Source organism: Sceloporus occidentalis, unplaced genomic scaffold, assembly GCF_023333645.1.
Source record: "Sceloporus occidentalis isolate IW3139 unplaced genomic scaffold, rSceOcc1.0.p SCAF_32, whole genome shotgun sequence".
Taxonomy (NCBI): Eukaryota; Metazoa; Chordata; class Lepidosauria; order Squamata; family Phrynosomatidae; genus Sceloporus; species Sceloporus occidentalis.
The window spans coordinates 5,592,103-5,614,122 of record NW_028317012.1 but is presented as its reverse complement, the minus strand read 5'-3'; the positions used below and the strand labels follow the sequence as shown (position 1 = coordinate 5,614,122).

General features: G+C 38.8%; 1 protein-coding gene across 2 annotated transcripts in view; it reads right to left on the bottom strand.

The window, feature by feature from the left end:
* The window catches only part of LOC149298590 (neurexin-2-like), a 229,574-nt gene that overhangs the window by 94,502 nt on the left and 113,052 nt on the right, over positions 1 to 22,020 (bottom strand). The gene's annotated exons all lie outside the window — the stretch shown is intronic.

The window sequence follows — 22,020 nt, the reverse complement described above, 5'->3', positions numbered from 1 at the left end:
GTGGATTGGTAAGTGTGGATTGGTAAATGTGGAATCTGTGGATTGGTAAATGTGGATTGGTAAATGTGGATTGGTAAATGTGGATTGGTATGTGTGGAATCTGTGGATTGGTAAATGTGTGGAATCTGTGGATTGGTAAATGTGGATTGGTAAATGTGGATTGGTAAATGTGTGAGAGTGATGGGTGTTATGCTGTACCATTTCCAATGTCTTTTTCATTATGCTCTAAAATACATCATAACTCCCATCACTCTATACTGTTCCATACAGTGGCAGAGCTGGGAGACAGAGGCCTTGCACCCCCACCGCAGGACTCCTGAAAGGTAAGTGAACTTCAAAGGGGGGAGAGGGTAGATAGTTAGGAGGGGGTAGATAGGGAGAAGGGAGTGAGACGGGGGATAGGGGGTAGATAGGAAGAAGGGAGTCAGAAGGGGGTGAGAATGGTTAGATAGGGAGAAAGGACGATAGCAAGAATATTGAAATAAAGAGTCAGAATGAGAGAGCGAAAATGAATGGATTAATGTGTGGATGAATTGTGTGAATGAGTGAGAGAATTAATGAATTTGTGAGAATGCATCAATGAATATGTGTAAATAATTTGTGTAAAAGAATAAATGATTGTGTGAATGAAAGTGAATTAGTGAGTGACTGTAAATGTGTTTGTGTTAATCATAGGTGTATAGTTGATTTGTCAAAATGGCAAAGATGGTATATGCAGGGTGTTTATGGGACAAAAATGGCACAAGCAGGGTATTTATGGGACAAAGATGGCACAGGTAGCGTGTTTATGGGACAAAGATGGCATACACTCGGCTGTTTGGGAACAATGCTGACTCATGCTGGGATGTTTGGGGGCAAAGATGGCACGTCCTATGTGTGTGTAATTTGGGTGCTGGTCAGGTTCTATGTGGGCAATGTGGACGCTGTTTTTTTTGAGGGTTAGTAAAGAAAGCACTATTATATGTTCAGTAAATGTTATTTAAACGTATTTATTTTACTTATAAGTTATTCATTTATTTTTTCTGATTTCTTGTTGGTTACAGTTGACATACAGTTTACAAATTGGTGCAATAAATATTCTTGCCAACATAATTTTGTAGATGTCTTTACATTTGGGGGGGGGGGTGCCACTTACAGGATCCGCCCCGGGTGCCAAATACTCTAGGTACACCCCTGATGTAGATCAGAACATTGAGATACTCAGTAGATGTATGGTCATCTAGCTGAACCACTGACAACAAAGTAGGAAAAGGAACTCTGCTCCTTGTTACAATTCACTAACTGAAACTGACCAGTGTGACTGTGGTGCCCAAGCTTTAAAAAGATGGTCTTACTAATTAGCAGCTGCTGTTTCAAGGCTAGTTTGATTTTGTGATTTTTGTGACTTAAAACATATAGCATTTCATGTTTTGCCTCATGCACAGTGATGCATAACAAATGATATAACTAAATCTATAGTTACATGTACATAGAAAAATGCACTAAAATGATTTAGATCATACACACAATACACACTCTAAGAAAATCTTATTGCATATTTGTCACTGTACATGTTTCAAGTATAAACTAGGCGTACTAATAGTTTGCCTCCCATAAAAACCATATAATTCAGAATCCAAAAAATCCTCACATTAAGCATACAAGCTACACATAAACTAATTTATGAATACGTTAACACGGCAAACCATTAATTACAAATAATATTTATGTACCAAGTATACTTCAAGCAACTACTTTTCAAATAATTTAGATTATATAAATTATTAATTTAGGGCAAAATCTACCCTATATGACCAAAGGTATGTGAACAACATTTCTAATGTTCCAGCCACACTTATTATTAACAGGTATATAAAATCAAGCACATAGGCATGCCATTTCCATAGACATACATCGGTAGTAGAATGGGTCATGGTGAGGAGCTCAGTGACTTTAAACATGTTGCCCTCTTTGCTACATGTTAGTTTGTGATATTTCCGCACTGCTAGAAATGTCTAGAAGTGTCTAGGAGTAACAGCAGCTAAGCTGCAAAGTAGTAGTCAGTGCTGAAGTGCATGGTACAAAAAATGGCCTGTCACTCACTACAGAGTTCCAAACTGCCTCTGGAAGCAACATCTGCACAAGCACTGTGTGTCAGGAGCTTCATGAAATGGGTTTCCATGGCTGAGTAGCTACACACAAGCCAACAATCACTATATGCAATGTCAAGTATCAACTGGAGTGGTGGAAATATATTCTCTGGAATAATGAATCACACTTCACGGTCTGGAAGTCTGATTAATTAATTTTGGTGCCAGGAGAATGCTACCTACCAGTACCTAAAGTTTAGTGTAGGAGGGATAATGGTCTGGGGCTGTTTTTCAGGCTTTAGGCTAGGCCCCTTAGTTCCAGTGAAGGTTAATGTTTCATCATACAATATTTTTAAACGTTGTGTGCTTCTCACTTTGTGGCACCAGTTTGGGGCACAAAGCAAGGCCCATAAAGACATGGTTTGACAAGTCTGGTGTGGAAGAACTCGAGTGACCTGCACAGAGCCCTGAACTAAACCCCATTAAACAACTTTAGGATGAAGTGGAACGCTGATTGCGAGTCAGATCTTGTTGTCCAACACCAGTGCCTAACCTCACAAATGTAATTTTGACTGAATGAGCACAAATTCCCACAGACACACTCCACAATTTTGTGGAAAGCCTTCCCAGAAAAGTCGAGGCTGTTAGAGATGCCTAGAGATAGGGGGCTCCATATTAATGCTCATGGTTTTGGAATGACATGTCCAACAATCACATACAGGTGTGATGATCAAGTGTCCATGTATGTTTAGTCACGGAGTGTAAATACCCAGCAAATCATAAAATGATGATACAGAAATACTAGGCCATAGATGGTGACCAACATCGCATAATGATGGCCAGTTTCACAGATTTGAGAGATATATATATTTATATATTAATTTTTTCAGTTTTCACCTATTCTTGGATTATCCACTTTGAATATTAAATAATTTGTACTTTAATTTGTATTTACATTGGTGAAGCTACCTTGCTTTAAAACAACAGCCACTACAAATAGTGTCCAATTTCTAGTATTTTAAGAATTTCCATCCTGACTTAATAAAAAGGTATCATAAATAAATACCCCCCCAAATAAATCTAACATAAAACTCTCATAAAAATCTGACATACTAAGGAACCAACCAAAATGATGCTAAAAGTAGAAAAAAAATTAAACAATTCGTTAATACCATATTTCATATATATGCTAACACATTTTAAAGATGCCTTATAATCAACCTGTATTTTGCACACCCCCATCCCCCCTACAAAAATCAATGGCTATTTCCCTCAATATGGCTGCCTCGTAGTAATAAAATGCAAAATATATCCATTTCTATTTTTTTTTTAACTTACAAAGGAAGTCGATAAAATCATATACACAATATTATTATTATTATTATAATTATTATTTCTTTTTAAAGATTTCATGTTTAAAAATGTGCCTTGCACAATAAGATTCACCATTCTCTTTCCAAATATGATTACTACTCAAGATCACAGGACAACATACAGAACCAGTTAAATGTTTTCTATTTAAGTAAAAACAAAATAATCCCACATTATTCACAGAACAAAAAGTAAGTAAAAAAAACCTAAAAATACCAGACCAAAATGCTGTTCTTTGTTTAACAACATGCAGTAAAAAAATATCTTTATTTCCACAATTGCTACTAGGAATATCCATAGCTATTATTAATAAAGCAGGAATTCTATATTCCTGCCTGGAAATTTCAATTCTAAAATAAACCATCTATTTTTTAAGAGGCACCATCATGTGCATCGGTGTTTAAAATGCTGACACTAATACAGTGCCTAGATTGAAAAAAGCATCCATATGCATTAGTGATAGAAAATACCGATACACGTAAAAAGATACTTTATACAAAATTGTGACATTCAATATAATATAGAATTTACATTACAAGTACTCACATAGATCAAACAAACATCAATCAGAACACAATGAATTACATAAAAATATGCCCTTGTTGCTACAGCCCATCATAGAGTATGTGTATCCTGTACTAGGAATTGCATCCTCAGTTTTCTAGGTCTTCACATATATAATCAATGCAGCCATCTTAAAATTACCTTGTTAAAGTATCTGCAATCCCAATCAACACTGTGATCCCACATTGTTGATCCTGGATTGTTGATCACAAAATGTTTTGAATGTGATAGATCAAAGCTTTTTTTTTACATCACAGGCTTGCTTGCTGAAAGAAAGGTATAGGACCCCCCCCTCATTTGTTTCCATGGTATACTCACCATGGCCTCCCCTGGTTAAGAATGGGGTCCTGTTAATGGCGATGGGGACTGTCCCGTGCTTGTTATGGAAGTGATGCACATGGTGAGTGGTACTGAGGCTGGATGATACCCGTGCTGTGTCAGATACCCTGGCAAGTGCCAGGAGGCCAAGGGGCAAAAGGGTCCGAGCCCAGTGGCCGAGATTGGCCATGACCCCCAGGGGGCTGTCTGATGCTCCTCTGGGGGCCAGGAGAAGGGGCAAGCAAACGCCTCTCCGTTCCCAAATCAGCATTTCACGCTGACCCCCATTTTATGTTATCTCCCCCTTTTAGACCCTGATTGGGAGGGGGAATTCTTCTGTCTGGGAAGGAAGTCGGGGGTTACATCTGTGGGCTTCAGCCCCCTCCAGCATCCATGGATTCCAGACTAAAAATAAACCAGAAATTTAAAATAGCTAGAAAAACACAGACGATCCTTGATTTGAATTGGGCTTGATTGGGGGGTACCCCAAAATTGTACAAAAAAAATTAGTCCTTCATGTTCGTTATTCTGACATCCATAAATGCAAACAACAAGGGATTAAATAAGTGCCCTGCGTTATTCTGGAAAGCCTTCACTGTAGATAAATCTTATCCGAAAACGCTGTAGAGAGTTCAACATCATGGACAGCAAAAGAGAGAAATGGAGGAGGAAAGGAGGATTGTGGCATAGGAAAAAACAGATTCACCACACAAATATTGCGTTTCAGATTCTCCTGTATCTTCAGAAAGGGTCTTCAAACATTCTCTACCACACTCAAAAATGAAATTGCTATGAAATGCTCAATATTCTCTCATCCATGCAAAAAAATAAAAACAAAAGAGGATTAAAAAAAATCGAGATGAGAATAATCAACAGCAGTGGAAATAGAGAGAGAGATCAGCCTGTGTGTGCTGCAGAGGGAAAGAGGAAGGAGGGAGGGAGGAGAAAGAGAGAAGGGGGAGGGGTGAGATGAGAAGAGAAAGAAGGTGGGGGAGAGAGAAATGGAAGAGAGAGTACCAGAGATAGTAAGGACAGATTGAAAAGATGCAATGATAGAGAGATGCAGACAGGTGTATGTAGAAGGGAGGACAGATACAGGGACAACACAATTTAAGTGGTATTTGAAGGATGTAGAAAAGAGCACACACAGGTGAAGAACAGAGATGAAGGGACTGTCACAAGCGGCAATGGTAAGAGTCACAAGGCAGACAGGAAGAGACACTAACCCAAACAGAGTGAGAGATACATAAGGAGAAGAGAGGAAGAGAAAGGAGGAGGTGGGGAACAAGAAGCAGAGATTTGGAAATAATTAGAAGAGGGATGAAAGGGGGGAGATGTTGGAGGATTTAGCAGTAAGCAGAGAGGAATATGTAAAGAGAGTCAGAGAGAGAGAGAGAGAGAGAAAGAGAGGAGAGAGAGAAGAGAGAAGTATTGGCAGAAAGGAATCCATAATAAGTAAAGACATGAAGCAACAAGGATGTAGAAAGAAAACAAAGGGACAATAAAAAACAATATAGGTGCTAGTAGGAAGTTACAAAGATGATGGTGTACAAGGGTGAAGATAACATTAATATGTTAATGTTAAGAATGAGAACACGGTTGAAGGTATTGAGGCTGGCAAGAGCAAGAGGTATAATGGAAGAAGAAAAACTGAATACGCAAAATTAGACAGGAAAACACAATGAAATAAACTTGAGATATTGTGATTTAAGAGAGATAATTCTGATTCTCTTACTGTGTGTTTTTATTTTGCAACATAGTGAATAATGCAGTGGGATATTATTAAATACTGTCTGGTCCTTTCATCCACAAATACATAGCAACCCCCAAGCAACCTATCCTACATACCATACGTATCCCTTAATTTTGAATGTGAATAGAAAAAGTAAAGAGACGACACACAACTGAGTGTGATTTGTAAGGAATTACAAGAGGGCAATAAAATATAAAATTACAAAGGGGATGGAAAACTAATGATGCAGTAGGGAAAAGCGAGAAGATAAATAAAATTGGTAACACAGACTAAAATATTTATATAAACAGAAAGAAAAAACAGAGCAGTAACAAGGTGGGCCAATGCACTACCAATACAGTTGACACTAACAATAAGCACACAATAACATAACTGGCAGCACTCAGAGACACAAGAACAAAAATAATATACACTCACACAACTCTACTGACAATAGAGGCAGGTACTGACAGAACGCTCAGACACATGGAAATACACCTCACAATGCTCACAGACATTTAACACGCAGACATCCAATGACACAACCTCACACGAGTATTATTAAATGTCCATGTCACAGTTTGACCACTTGGAAATACATCTCACAATTCTCACACATATTTAAAACTCAGACACCAACCTCACACAAGTAATATTAAATACCTATGTTAAAGTTTGACCTCTCCTCTCACATGTGTGTGGAAAACAGATGACCCAGATGTATAACATCACATATCCACTTAGGGGTGGACTAATGGGACTATACCAGCTGGGGGTGTACTAAAGCAGGTGGAGCTGGTGCATGGAACGCAGGAATTTCAAAAACTAAAGAGCCCAGCAAAATTACATGTTGCGTGACCTTGCATTAGTTGCCCAGCAGTTTGGGCAGAGAGTGCAAGCTGCACGGAAGATAAGGGCTCTGTATAAGTTAAAAAGGAGGGAGAGCTGTGAGAGGGGGAGAGTAGGTGTGTGCATATTAAAGGTAATGGTGTTACAGTGTTAGCATGTCATGTGTGTTCTTGTAGGCGTTCATGTGTGTTCACATACACAGTTAGTGTATGTGTTACCAAATGGTCTTAGTGTGTGTCTTATGGTGTTAGCATGTGTGTGTATGAGTGTATACTGTCAGAGTGTGTGTTTATGTATAGTGTTAGCATGAACATGTATGTTAGTAGTATGTGTGTGGGTTAATGTATGGGGTAAGTAAGGGTATGTATCAGAGTATAGAGCATTAGTGGGCAAGCCTATGGTTAGTGGTGTCTGGGATAGAGGAAGAGATAGGGAGAGGTAAAAAGTGTATGTGTGTGTGTGTGTGTCCAGGTAAGTGTATGGTGTTAGAGTGAGAGTGTGTGTTTGTGTATGATGTTAGAGTGAGTAGGTGTTAGAGTGGGAAGGCTTAACTCAACCAGTGCTGATCAGACCATGTAGAACTACATGCCTTCAACTGCCTTCAAACAACTGGATACTCCTACAGACTGCTCATGATACAAGTGGCACTGACCTTGATATGAGGATGGAAACCACAAGCATGCATGTACGTTGAAAAGCAGATGGGTAAGAGTATATAGGGCTTAGGCAATATTTATTTTGCTTTGATTTTAGCTAGCTTCATTTTTACATTCAACATACGAACATTTATTAAATAATCCAAACTATATATATATATATATATATATATATATATATATATATATATATATATATAAGGAATCACAGAAAAGCTTTTTAGCTTTCAATGTAAGCTCCTTCTGTTTAAAACACACCCCTCCACGAGTGTTATTGCCATACTTGAAGTGAATTGCCCCAATGGTTAGGTTTGAACACAAAAGGTTTTGTTCAAAATAGAAACACATTTCAAAAGTGTTTAATACTATAGCATATATGTAGCTCAATTATACCGTATTGTGTCATTCTCTACATGTTCATCTGACCCTTCTTACCCAGATCAACTTATATATAACATGACTGCAATTCTTATATGAAGCTAAGGTCCAGAACTTCAGGGCTGGTCCAACTATATAGACAAGCTGGGTGACTGCCTAGAGCACTAAACTGGTAGAAGCCAATGCCTTTCATATGTTAATGCTTGCAGGAGAGGGCACTAAATTATATAGTAATACATCAAATAAGAGGCAAGATTTTATTTTTTTCATTGTGTATGTTTGAGTGAATGGGCGACTCAGGTTTTAGAGTTTCTGCATTATGGGCAATCAATTTCTCATGAAATTTTTCCCTTCCTCCTATGCTCCAGCTTCTCCAGTCTTTATCATCTTCTCTTTACACTCTTCTTCTTCATCCTAGCTACTGTGTATGATTCCAGTAAATTTTTATTAGTAAAAGCATACTAAACCTATGATTCCTAACAATTTATACCAGAATTTCTATGTAAATGCAATATAAGAGACATTAAATACAATTGTACAAACAATATAACAAAAACAAAACACAAAGGATTAGGAAGTTCTGTCATGAAAGCTGGCCCACAAATAGAGATGTATGAAAACTTATATTAAAAAATGGCAGAAAATGTAAATTTCTACCCTAGAACAGAAGAGATGCAGCCAGCAGACTATACTGGCTAGACTAATAGTGAACTAATAGAAGGAAATTAGGTTTATTTTATTTTTTTAAAGCATAATTTATCACTCATCTTCCATTGTCAATACAATTCACTGTTCCCTTTTTATTTCTTTCCACTCTTATTTTTCAAACTATATATTTTGCTTCAACATTACCTAATTTCTGTTTCAGCAAAATGTTCTTTATATCTGGGAAACATTGTTAAAGAAGAATTTAGTACAGAAGAAGAGACAACATGTAAGCGAATGGGGAATCTAAGGGAAAAAACATAGAAACATAGAAAGTGACGGCAGATAAGAACCATTAGGTCCATCCAGTCTGCCGACCTCTGAGTACTTTCCTTAGTACCTGCTCTTATTCTATATCTAGCTTGGCCTTATGCCTATCCCATGCTTGCTTAAATGTCTTTACTGTATTAACATCTACCACTTCTGCTGGAAGGCTATTCCATGCATCCACTACCCTTTCCGTAAAGTAATAATTCCTGATGTTAACATTAAACCTCTGCCCCTCTAGCTTATGTCCTCTTGTTGTGGTAGTATTTCTATTTTTCAATAAACTCTCTTCCTTTATTTTGTTGATTCCCTTTAAGTATTTAAATGTTTCTATCATATCCCCCCCTTTCACGTCTTTCTTCCAGGCTATATATGTTAAGATCCTTTAACCTGTCCTGGTAAGGTGTATCCTGTATTCCAAGAACCATTTTAGTAGCCCTTCTCTGAACTTTGTCCAACATATCTATATCCTTCTGAAGATACGGTTTCCAGTACTGTACACAATACTCCAAGTGAGGTCTTGTCCACTTCCCTCTTTCTACTGCTAATACCTCTTGCTATACAACCAAGCATTCTGCTACATACCTTTAAATCCTCAGATATAATTACGCCTAAATCCCTTTCCTCGCACATTGAGGTTAGGACAGTATCAAATATTCTATACTCTGCCCTTGGGTTTTTATGCCCTAGATGCATTACTTTGCATTTATCCACATTAAATGCCAGTTGCCACAGCTCTGACCATGCTTCCAGTTTACCTAAATCGTTTGCCATTTGGCTTCTCCCTCCAGCAACATCAACCCTGTTGCAAATTTTTGTGGCATCAGCAAATAGACATACCTTTCCAACAAGACCATCTGCAATATCACTAATAAAAATATTAAAGAGAATGGGTCCAAGTACAGATCCCTGAGGTATCCCACTGGTTACAAGACCTTGCTCTGAATATACTCCATTGACTACAATCCTCTGTTTTCTGTCACTCAGCCACTGCTTAATCCATTCAACAACATTGGGATCTAAACCCAGAGATTGCAGTTTATTTATAAGTCTTCTATGTGGGACAGTGTCAAAGGCCTTACTGAAATCCAGATACGCAATGTCTACTGCACCACCTTGATCAATTACTTTAGTCACCAAATCAAAAAAATCAGTAAGATTTCTTTGGCATGATCTTCCTGAGATAAACTCATGTTGTTTTTGATCTTGAAACCTATGTGACTTCAGATGTCCAACAATCCTGTCCTTTAACATTGTTTCCATTAATTTCCCCACTACAGATGTAAGACTAACTGGCCTGTAGTTGCCCGACTCCTCCCTACTGCCTTTTTTGTGAATGGGCACAGCATTCACTAATTTCCAATCCCCTGGGACGACTCTGGTTACCAATGATTCGTTAAATAAATCAGTTAACGATTTTGCTAGTACACCACCAAGCTCTTTTAATAACTTGGGGTGTATCCCATCAGGCCCCATCGACTTATTTCTCTTTACCTTAGACAACTGAAGTAGAACCTCCGCCTCGATAAACTCACATATTTCGAATTACTCTGTCTTTTTTCCTGAGGTCCCATTCCCTCATTTTCATTTGTAAAAACTGAACAAAATATTCATTGAGTCAGCTAGACCTTTATCCTCTTCTACATACATTCCTTCTTTTGTTTTTAATCTAATTAATAATTGTTTTACTTTCCTTTTCTCATTTACATATCTAAAAAATGTTTTAGCTCCCTTTTTTACTGACAGGGGAATTCTCTCTTCTGCTTGTGATTTGTTATCTTTTATAACTTTCTTTGCATCTTTCTGCCTAATTTTATGGATCTGTCTATCTTCCTCACTTTGGGTATTTTTGTATCTACTAAAGGCTTACTTATTTTTCTTTTATGATTTTGGTCACTTCGGCGGAGTACCACAGCGGTTTCTGGACTCCATTTAAATTGCCCCAGTCTGATTCCTTTACACATATTCTCATTTTAAAAAAGTCAGTTTTTATGTGGTGTGACATATCCATTAACAAATTTGTGAACACTAAATCCAATATGGCCTCCTTACGGGTTGGTTCCTCAACTACTTGTTTTAAAGATAATCCCAGGAGGGGGTTCAGAATATCTGCACTCTGGGCACAACCAGCTACTTTGGTTTTCCAGTTCACATCAGGAAGATTAAAGTCACGACTATAACATCCCCCTTCACTGTCATTTTAGCTATTTCCACCACTAGTAGATTATCTAGATCTTCTACTTGTCCTAGGGGGTCTATAAATCACACCTACACGAGTTACTGTACTTTTGCCAAATTGTACTGTAACCCAAACCGACTCTATGTTCTCCCTAAATTAGATTTTATGTTATTGTTCACATATAGGGCCACCCCTTCCCCTTTCTGTCTTTTCTATATAAAGAGTATGCCGGTATTGATATGTCCCAGTAATTTTTCCCATTATCTTATATCTCAGTAACAGCCATTATATCTACATTCTCAGTTGTTTAGTTGTCACAAAGTAGACGATAACAAAAAAATGAGATTGTAAAATCACACATCATACAGTATACACAGAATGTGTAAGGATCTAGTACAATGTAATTGAATTTATTTCGTAATAAAATACAGTTGGAAAGTGCTTCCCTTTTTATTTCGAAATCCTGTCATAACGTTATCTGTAATACTGGAAGCATGAGGCAATTAGCATGTTGAGCCAAATGTGTGGTGTGACATATTCATCAGTGTTTCTTGAATAATTAAACATGAAACCTACATTCACAATTTAAGGTACATAATCATGAACATTTTCTCACAGGAGACATTTGAAAATTATATAGAAATAGTGAAATCTTGAGCAGATTCCTCCTATGACAGAGATGTCAAATTCAGAACAGCTATTTTTAATCTGATTTGGGGCACAGTTCATAATGTATATGAACATTGCGCTTTACATAGACTCTAATATGTTAAAACATTGTGTGTTTGCATAAAAAATAAATAATATATTTTCTTATTTTAAATGTCAATCTTTGGTATATTTTGTTTCATTTTTAAGGCATCCTGCTAAGCTTAAGTTTAACTTGTTAGCTGATCCATTATGTCACTGATACACTGATGTCACTAATTTAGTATCAGCTTCAAAATGGCAGGTTTGAACAGATACACCAAGTACAACTAACCTGACCTAACTTCACCATCTCACAATAAACCTCTCAATTAGAACCTCTAATAGTTCCATACACTGCTCGAAATATCTTCCCTTCTACAGATATCCACCCCTTAAGAAGCCACATTTCTCAAATAACTAAACTTATATTAAAATCTTATTAACTTCGATGATCTATTAAGAGCCTGTGTATAAGCATTTATGATTAGAAATTATTTGATTACTCATTGACCCATAATGACTGGAGCAGGCCATCCCCAACACACCCATCCAGGTCGGAAGGGCCCTTTCTAAACTATTTTGAACCAGCATGGGGAGACAGGAGCGTATCTGGGGTGAGAGGTAAGCAGGGGCAGGAGTGAGGGAGCCTGGTGGGATGTATGCAGGCCCACACTGGCCATCGGGCACACCGGGCATTTTCCCGGTGGGCCGGGCGGCCCAGGGCCGGATGGACGTAGGGGCTGACGGAGCTGCAGCTCCAGGCCCCTACCTTAAAATAGGCTCAGTCAGGACCGGACTGACTGGGCCTATGTGGCCGCATTAACGCAGGGCATAAGAGACACCTGCCCCTTAAGCCCGCAGCAACTGCGACCGGGTCCGCCACTCTAGGGAGCTGGGCAGCCCCAACCAGCGCCAGCCTTAGGGGTGTGCGGCCGCACAGGGCTTTAATTAAAACATCAGGGGGGTTTTTTGTTTACTTTATTTAACATTCTTCATGTTAAATAATGTTTGTTTAACTTTATTTAACATGGAAGATGTTAAATAAAGTTAAAAAAAAAAAACAACAAAAAAACCCTGATGTTTTAATTTAAGCCCTGTGCGGCCGGCCCTGGTGGGGGCTGCCCGGCCCCCTACAGTGGCGGACCCGGTCGCAGTTGCTGCTTACTCCGGCAACAAGGTAAGTAGGGGTAAGGGAGGGGGGTGCAGTGAGAAGGGGGAGAGGTGATAGATAGTGAGAGGGGGTACATATTGAGAAATGGGGAAGGGGGTACATAGTGATAAAGGGGGAACATAGTTAGAAGGGGCAGATAAGAAGGGGATGGGGAGAGGGGGTAGTGAGAATGCATACAAGAATGAATGAGTAAATGTGTGGATGAAGTGTGTGAATGCATATGAGAATTAATGAATTCGTGTGTGGATGAATTGCTTGAATGATTTGTGAGACTGCATTAATGAATATGTGTTAATGATTTGTGTGAATGAGTGAGTAAATGCAAAGATGGTACATGAAGGGTGGGCTTTAACAATAAATAAATAAATAAAAATGGGCTGCTCAGGCTTAAATGCCCGGGCCTATTTTTTGTCCCAGTCCGGGCCTGGATGTATGTATATGTGTTTGTGTGTATATATAAGCATATATGTGTAATTGTGTGTCTGTGAGCATGGATTTATACTTTTGTGTGTCTGTGAGCATGGATTTGTACTTTTGTGTGCATGAGCATAGATGTGTACTTTTGTGTGCATGAGCATGTGTAAGTGTGTGTGTGAGCATGGATGTGTAAGTGTGGTGAGATGCAGTGTGTGTTATTGAGTATGAGTAAGTGTGTGTAATTTGTGTGTTTACATAAGTTGTATGTTGGAAGGGGGGAGGCAAATAAGGAATAGACCAGTTGTGTGGGGGCAATGATGGCACAGACTAGTTGTTGAAGTTGGGGGGTCCAGAATGATCGCACCAGGGCCCTGTGGTGTCTAGTTAAGCCCATGCTTCTGAGCAAAAGCATTTTAAGCCTTCATTTGGACCAATTAAATTAGTAATATAATAGAAATGTTGTAATGAATACAACTATGCTAACGATTGACCCAAAATACAAATACAGCTGGATTTAGATGAAAAGCAATATTTTTTAAAAATAAAGATGATAGGAAAGAGTTAACCATTTCTATACACTGTGCAGACACATACAGTATTTCAGAGCAACAGTCATTAACAATCAAGTTCTCATCTCAACTAACGTTTTATTAGAGTATAGGCAAAATTCAACAACTTCTAAGAAACAAATACAAAATAAATATTTGCTTATATCATTTATAACAATTTGGTACCCCTGCAAGACACAGAAGCACAGAAGAGAAGATAGTTGCTACAATAGCCACAAACATATTTTGTGCCACGGTTGTCAAGAAAAATAGAAACACTTTTGTTTAGAAATGAGATGAAATGAGTTGAATATAGAAGCTGCCTAAACTGTTGAAATTATTGTTGAAACTATTTTAATACTATCTCTTCCTAAATATAAATCTATATACAATTTATACACTTAAAACACTGCACTATGCAATATATATATCTTTTCTTTTAGGGGTGAATTGCTCTAATTTGTTTCCCAAAACTGAAGTAATTCACTCTGATACCATATATCTTGGATTCTACCAGGCATAAACTCACTGCCTCCTTGACTGCCATAAACACTTGATGCAATATCATAACACATGATCGTGACACATATTGGCAATTTCAAGTTTTGAACTTTAGCAGACCCCCCGTCCGCTTTTGAAGCATTATGTTTCGAACAACATCCAATGCACTCCATTCTGCTGACTTTGTACAAGGCTTGTCAGATTTCAGGAAGCAAGACCAGCCCAGTTTGACCCTTACCACTGGACCAGTCTGCTGCTGGAACCGGATGCTAAGCAGGGTCCAAGCAGCAGCAGAGTGTCGAGTGTATAAGCATGTGTTTGGGTGTATGGGTGATGCAAGCATCTGGCGGCAGTGGCCAATTGGTTCCAGCCCCATGACCCCCCCCTCGCAGGTAGAGAAAACTATGCTATACATATGCTAAATTACATACTAATGTATAGACACCACACTTACAGTTTCTTGTATAGCCATGGCTTCTTATTCTACAAATATTTTAGCCAATAAGTGGCAGATAAATGTAATCAGGTTATCATTAAAAAATCTGTTGATATCTTATTAACGTAAATTAAGCAAGCGGCGTCCTGCTCTAATAAATCTCTAGCAGCAATGGTTTCAACTCTTTTTTAAAAAAAATCTTTTTTATTAGACTTTTTATAATAACAAAAAAGAACAAAAATCAAATATAACAAACATATTAAGTATTCAGGCGGTCTAAAACACACTGCAAAAAGACAAAAAAGTACATTTTACCAGTACAGTATAATCCAATTCACGCTAATCGATGGACCGAATACTTTATGACGAACCAAAACAATATAAATCATGAGGATCTTAAGCGAGATGGAGATGGGGATAATAAATCCTGTTTCTTTAAATGTGTCTATGTGAGGTAGATCTATTTTTGCTCAAGAGAAGATGCCTGATTTAATCTACTATAGCTCCCAGATATGTGTTATTTTAAAAGAGTTATGTGAAAGTCATGATACTTCTTTTTCCATATAAATTTGGAATTTCAGTTGATTCTCTAAGTGGGACCAATTAAAATCTCTAGTCTTCCTCTCTAGTTTCCATTCCTTAGCAATAATTCTCTTGGCTGCTATGCAAGAATGTATCGTTAGATTCAGTGGCGGAACTACCGGGGTCGCAGGGGTCGCAACTGCGACCGGGCCCGGCGGCAGGGGGGCCCAAGCCAAGGGGCCGCCCGAAATCTTTTTTCCGTTCTTTGTTTTTTTTAAATAAGGCAGGGGCGTCCAACATGCGGCCCGCGAGACCTCAAGGTGCGGCCCGCGTAAGATCGGCAGCCAGGGCAACCGATCTTACGCGAGCCGCACCTCAAGCCCTGCTACTTACTTGTGGGAGGGTCTTCTGGACTGCACAGAGGAAGCGGAGTTCACGTGACATCCTACTTCCTCTGTGCTTTAGCAGAGAAGGCAGGGGGAGGCCGCGCCCCCTGCTGAAGTCTGTGAGCGGCATCGAGGAGCTGCAGTGCAGGTAAGGGGGTGGGGAGGGTGTTTGAATGAGTGTGTGTGATTGAAGGAATGAATCTGAATGAATGATTATATGAATAAGTGAGTGTGTGTGTGCGTGTGTGTGATAGCATGGATGTGTAAGTGCTGGAACCTAGGCATGATGGGACTGTGATTGCTGTTAGCAATCACACTCCTATCATACCAAGTCAGCCAGTACATGCTGAAACCTGGCCAGCTGCCCCCCTTGTGTAGTGATGCTGCCAGCAGTATGGGGTCTGCACTTACAGCCACCCTGTACCAGCATGTACTGGCTGACTTGGCATGATAGGAGTGTGATTGCTAACAGCAATCACAGTCCCATAATGCCTAGGTTCCAGCATTTACTGGATGGATGTGTAAGTGCTGGAACCTAGGCATGAAGGGACTGTGATTGCTGTTAGCAATCACACTCCTATCATGCCAAGTCAGCCAGTACATGCTGAAACCTGGCTAGCTGCCCCCCTTGTGTATTGATGCTGCCAGCAGTATGGGGTCTGCACATCACTTACAGCCACCCTGTACCAGCATGTACTGGCTGACTTGGCATGATAGGAGTGTGATAGCTAACAGCAATCACAGCGAGCACAGTCCCATCATGCCTAGGTACCAGCATTTACTGGTTACCTCGGTATGATAGGAGTGTGATTGCTGTTAGCAATCACACTCCTACCATGCCAAGTCATATTGCTAATTTTGTCCAATTGTGTGTTACCTACTTTTATTAAACATGTGAGTTTTTATTATTATTTTTAAAAGTGGGGGTCATTTTCGGTTTTGGCTGAACCCTGAATGTTTTGGTCCAGAATTTTCATTTTAGTTCATCCCTAGAATAAATCTAGGGAATCCTGAATTTGATTCAGCAAAACTTTCAAGGCCCAGAAATCAGTGAGAGGAAGAGTAAAGGTTTTGTGTCATTTTACTTTATTTTAATCTGCATATTTTATTAAAGGCCATATTTTTTGTCACAGTGAAAAATGAGTGCGGCCCGCGCACGTACACAATTCTGATGAAGTGGCCCACTGCAGAAAAAACTTGGACACCCCTGGATTATGCCCTTTGTACATGCGCCCCTTTTTCTTTGATTTTTTTTACAGATATGAAAAATACCGGTCGTCGGCCAGGACTACCAGTATGGCGGGGGGCGGGTCCTGCGGTCCCAGACCGCTGCTGGCAGCCAGGGGGGGCGTGTCCTGCGGTCCCAGACCGCTACTGACAGCCAGGGGAGGCGTGTCCTGCGGTCTAACCGCAGAGGGGAGGGATTAGGGACTAATTGACAGCCACAGAGAGAGGAGGGGTTAGAGGAGGAGTATCAATTAGGCGGGCTATTTAAACCTGCTACCCTGTACCTTCAGTTGTTCAAGTTCCCTACCGGATTCCTATACCCTGTTGCTGTTTCTGCTCTATTTGGATTATTACGGACTTTTGACCCTCGGCTGGATTTCTGGACTTTGTTTTTGGATTACCCTTGTTGTACTGCGAACCTTCTGATTTGATTACATGGACTTTTGACCCTTGGCTATATTCTGGACTTTGTGTGTGGGATTACCCTTTACTTCACTCCCTTGCACCCGGTGTCTCTCTGCGCTGCGCTCCGATCCCAACTCAGCCTTGACACCGTTACTGTTGAACTTTACTTAACCATTTAATTTTATTTATAATCATTTGATATAATTTCGCTTCATCAACAGTTCTAGCTAGTAATTGAAATATTATCAAAAGCATCTTGTCAACTGAAAGGTAGAGTTGCCGTAAAAGATTACAGCTGCATCAAATCACAGATTCTGGTTTCATAAGTCTAGGGATAGTTATATAGCTAGTATGTTTTTTGCAACAACACCGAAATAAACAATGGTTGTATCACCTTTTGTTGTTCACTTTAATGTGACTTTTTTGGAACTTGTGTCTGCGTAGCATACCAAGCACAGCATGTGTTCCAAATACATGATCATTCAGTTGAAGGAAACCTAGAACTATATGTGTTATTACTTTCAACCCCTGACTGTGCAGCAAGCACTTTATACAATATGATTCTCACAGAGTGCAAGTTTCAGGGTTTGCATGTCTTTTTTGTAAGATATAAGCGAAAAAGGTCACTGATTAAATTGATAACATTGTGCATGCATAAACAATGTATGTTCCTCTGCAGATCCAGAAAAAATTGTGTTAAACACATTTTGCAGAAATTTTATTTGAAAAACACCATGAAACATTTGTTTCCATTTAGCCAAATATTTTGTTCAATATGATTTATAAAATAAAAAGAACAGTGATTATGACTCACTTATATAAATGTTATTTACCACATTACCATTGCAAAGCTTGGGATAAAAACAGTGCGTATATTTAATTAATTTAATCAAATTAATAATAAAATATATTTAATTAAATTAAGTAGTTTGATTAAGTAATTCAAATTAGAAGCTGTTTGCAGATTTAATATTAACAAAATATTTAACATGATTTTTTATTCTTGGCCCATCAGAGTTTGGTAGTTGTTGTTGTGACTCGCTCTTACATGCTTTAAATTCTCTTTTCCTTTTCAGTTGTAATCATGAATATTTATTTCAAGTTGTATGCATTCAAGATATGATTTAGAAACATCTCATGTTTCACATCCCTGTTAAAATACTGATGGGCCAACATTCTTTTGCCTATATTCTAAAGTGATAGAAGCATATAACTATAATTAAACAAACACGAATAATGCAATGAGATCATTCAATTCATCACGTAGACACCTAAAAGTGGTATAGATATGAAGCTAATAAAGTAGCATAGATGTGAGTCAGACATAGTTGCTTAGTTCAAGGGCTCATGAGATTATCATATTTATACATGAAATGAGGGCACTGTATTTATTTCCAGATTTTGGTGTCACTATCAAGTCACTTGGCAACTATTCATCCTTAAGATCAAAACCGTATTTTTGAGTTATTTACTGAACTCTTAAACACTTGGCAGCATAACAGGATGAATATATTGTCCATTTTTCCAAGACACATTCACATTTCACATGTTGACATCACATGTAAAGTACCACCCTGCAGTATATAGGATTCACATCTCAGAGATTATACTTCTCAAATACTGCACAGTATCACTACATGCAGGGCATGCAGGGCCTGGCTGGCCTATTGGGAAACCGGGAGATTTCCGGTGCATAGGCCCACAACGGTAGCAGGAGTCGCAACTGAGAACAGGCCAGCCACTCTAGGGAGCCCGGGCAACCGGTTGTCCGTGTCTATGCTGTGCGAGCAACCTCTGTTTTACCGGCCGGGTGAAGCAGGAACACAACGGGGTCAGGAGAGGTTGCTCACATAGTGTTGCGCCACAGAGAAAGCTGGAGGTGAGGTAAGGGGTGTGGGAATGAATGAGTGAATGATGAATTTATAAGTGTATTTTAGCATGGATGTGGATATGTAAGTGTTTTTGTGTCAACATGGATATATAAGTGTTTGGGAGGCAACAATAACAGGTATGCTATTGGACAGACAGGCTGCTTGGGGACAAAAAGGGCACAAGCAAGATGTTTGGGGGAAATATTTCACAGACAGGCAGTTTGGTGGCAATAATGGTACAGGCAAGCTGTTTGGGGGAAGAGTTGGCACAGGCATTCTGTTTGGGGCAAAGTGGCATACACACTATTTGGGAGCAAAGGTGACACTATGAGACATGTAGCTTGTACTTCTAGTACTACTTATTTAGGCCTTTAACACTTTTGGTTCCTGGGATTTTAATAATGTGGCATTCTGTTATCATTAAGGAACAATTTAATATAATTTTAAAAATAATGATTTAGAGCTATTTTGATGGCAAATAGTGTGACTCAGATAAGAATATATATAAGGGGTGTGGTGTGTGGGCACAAGAGCTCGACCATGCGATTATGGAGCTGGTGTCAAAATATTTCCATGGCTCCTTTTCATTTCCAGTTTGGCCCTGTTTACATGTGCTGATTAGCCACTCTACAACTCCATTTAAGTACAATAAAATACCGAAAAGGTGTCAGTGAACAGTAATCATCGTGTAGAAATTTAGGGGGTTGGCTTCTGCTAAACTTTCACATACCTTTCTTAACTTCCTTGTTATTGGATGGCTGAAGTTTGATGTTTAAGGGCAGGATATGATGTGAAGGGGCACTAAAACAGACGTCTGTATGAACAGACACCGTGCTCATACCACAGGACTTCAGAAAGGTAAGAAATGGGGTTGAAAAGAGTAGATAGACAGTAAGAAAGAGGAGAGGTAGTAAGAAAATGGAGTGGTAATGAGAAAAACATACGGAGGAGATAACGAGGAGGAGAGAGAAAGGGAAGAGAAGAAGAGAAAGAGGAGAGATGGGGAGATAATGAGAAAAAGAGAGATGGGAAGAAAAGGAAGGGAGGGAGAATGAGAAACATGAGTGATGGGGAAAAGGGGGAGAGATAAATAGAAAGGGAGAGATAATGAATAAGGGGACAGATAGGGAAAAAGAACAGATTATAAAGAGATGGAAGAGAGAAGGGGAGCGATAAAAAAAGAGAAACAGAGACAAAGAGGAGGAGAGATAGAGAAAGAAGAAAGATGGGGAGAAATTGGGCACCCAGGCCCAAAAACGTTCACCAACATTGCCATAGAGTATGTAGGAAGAGTATCTAGTAACCACAGGTAGTCAAGTGACTACTAAAGTATAGTAAAAACCAATACAGAGTGTTGAACATGTCATAATACGTAGACATTAGTGTCTCCCAAAGGTGGAAATATATATATATATATATATATATATATATATATATATATATTATATATTTAAATATTGCATATATTTTTATATAGTGCATGATTTTACACACTTCCTGGTATAGCACTCACTTCTGGGGGCTGGCTGCTCTCCATTTTGGCACAGGGAAACCCCACAAGGGATGATGATCACCACTGGGCACAATATCAGAAGATACTATGGTTCAAAGTAACAAACAGATCTATGGAGTATGAGTCAAAAAGGTTTAACACAAAAAACAATCCGTATCTTATATTTAAAACAAATCAAGAGATGCTCCGGAAGGAAAAACCAGATCTCACAATGCCAATAGCACTGTGGTCTTGCAGTACACTACAAGAATCAAGCTGCATATAAATATAAGTAGTATTTTCTTTTTTATAAATTTCACTTTGGGAGACACTGAGGTGTACATCTTATCACATGCACAAGACTCTATTGATTTTTACTTTTTGTAATTGCTTTATACATTTATAAATAGTGTATGAAGGTTGCTGCAATATATTTACTTTTCTCATTTTGTTTCTCTAGTGCTTTGAATTAAAGTATATTACTAAAGTATAGCACTACTATATATTTTCCAGTTGTTCTGAGTCGAGTGAGAGAGGTTCTGGATGATTTTCAAGTATCTTCCTAGTTATCACCAATAAGGAAGTTGATATTGTAGTTTTCTTGTTCTTGTTTATGTATACACTCTGTTAGGAAGTAGATGTATTTTTAAAAAGTCATGTGTTGGAATTGTATGTTATGTAATTCTCACTAATAGCAGAAGCAACATTCAAAATAAAAATAAAAGTGACTCTCTTTACCTAATGTGTCAGTTAGTCCTAGTTTGTTAATTCAGTAGTTGCGCTGAGCAGCAGTGTATTCTGGCCGAGGTCAACCAAGTCCAAGTCTGATCTACAAGTTAGGTTCCCTATAACCTGGGACAGATTTACCATCTGGGTAATCAGGCTCCTGGTATGCTGCTGTATCATGCAACAGTTACAAGGAATCTTCCCAACTGGTCCATTTACTCTATGGAAGACTGTATACAGCCTTTCGAGCCCAATATATCCAGTGCTGCATGTCCTTCTGAACAAAGTGGTGGTATATAATGTCATGTCTCAGCATTCAGTAAAATGGATGTTGGCTGTGGATGTAGGTGAAGGAGCACTGCCCTGGGACAGGTCTAGGACAGCACTCGACATAAATATATTATTGGAGTAGAGTGCATGAGTCCAACTAATTTTTTTATACATTCTGTGAAATAATCAGATTTCTTCATGCTTTAAGTTATTTGCTGAAATTCATGAGTACCTGTTTCGGCTTACAATAGATTAGTTAATATAGACACG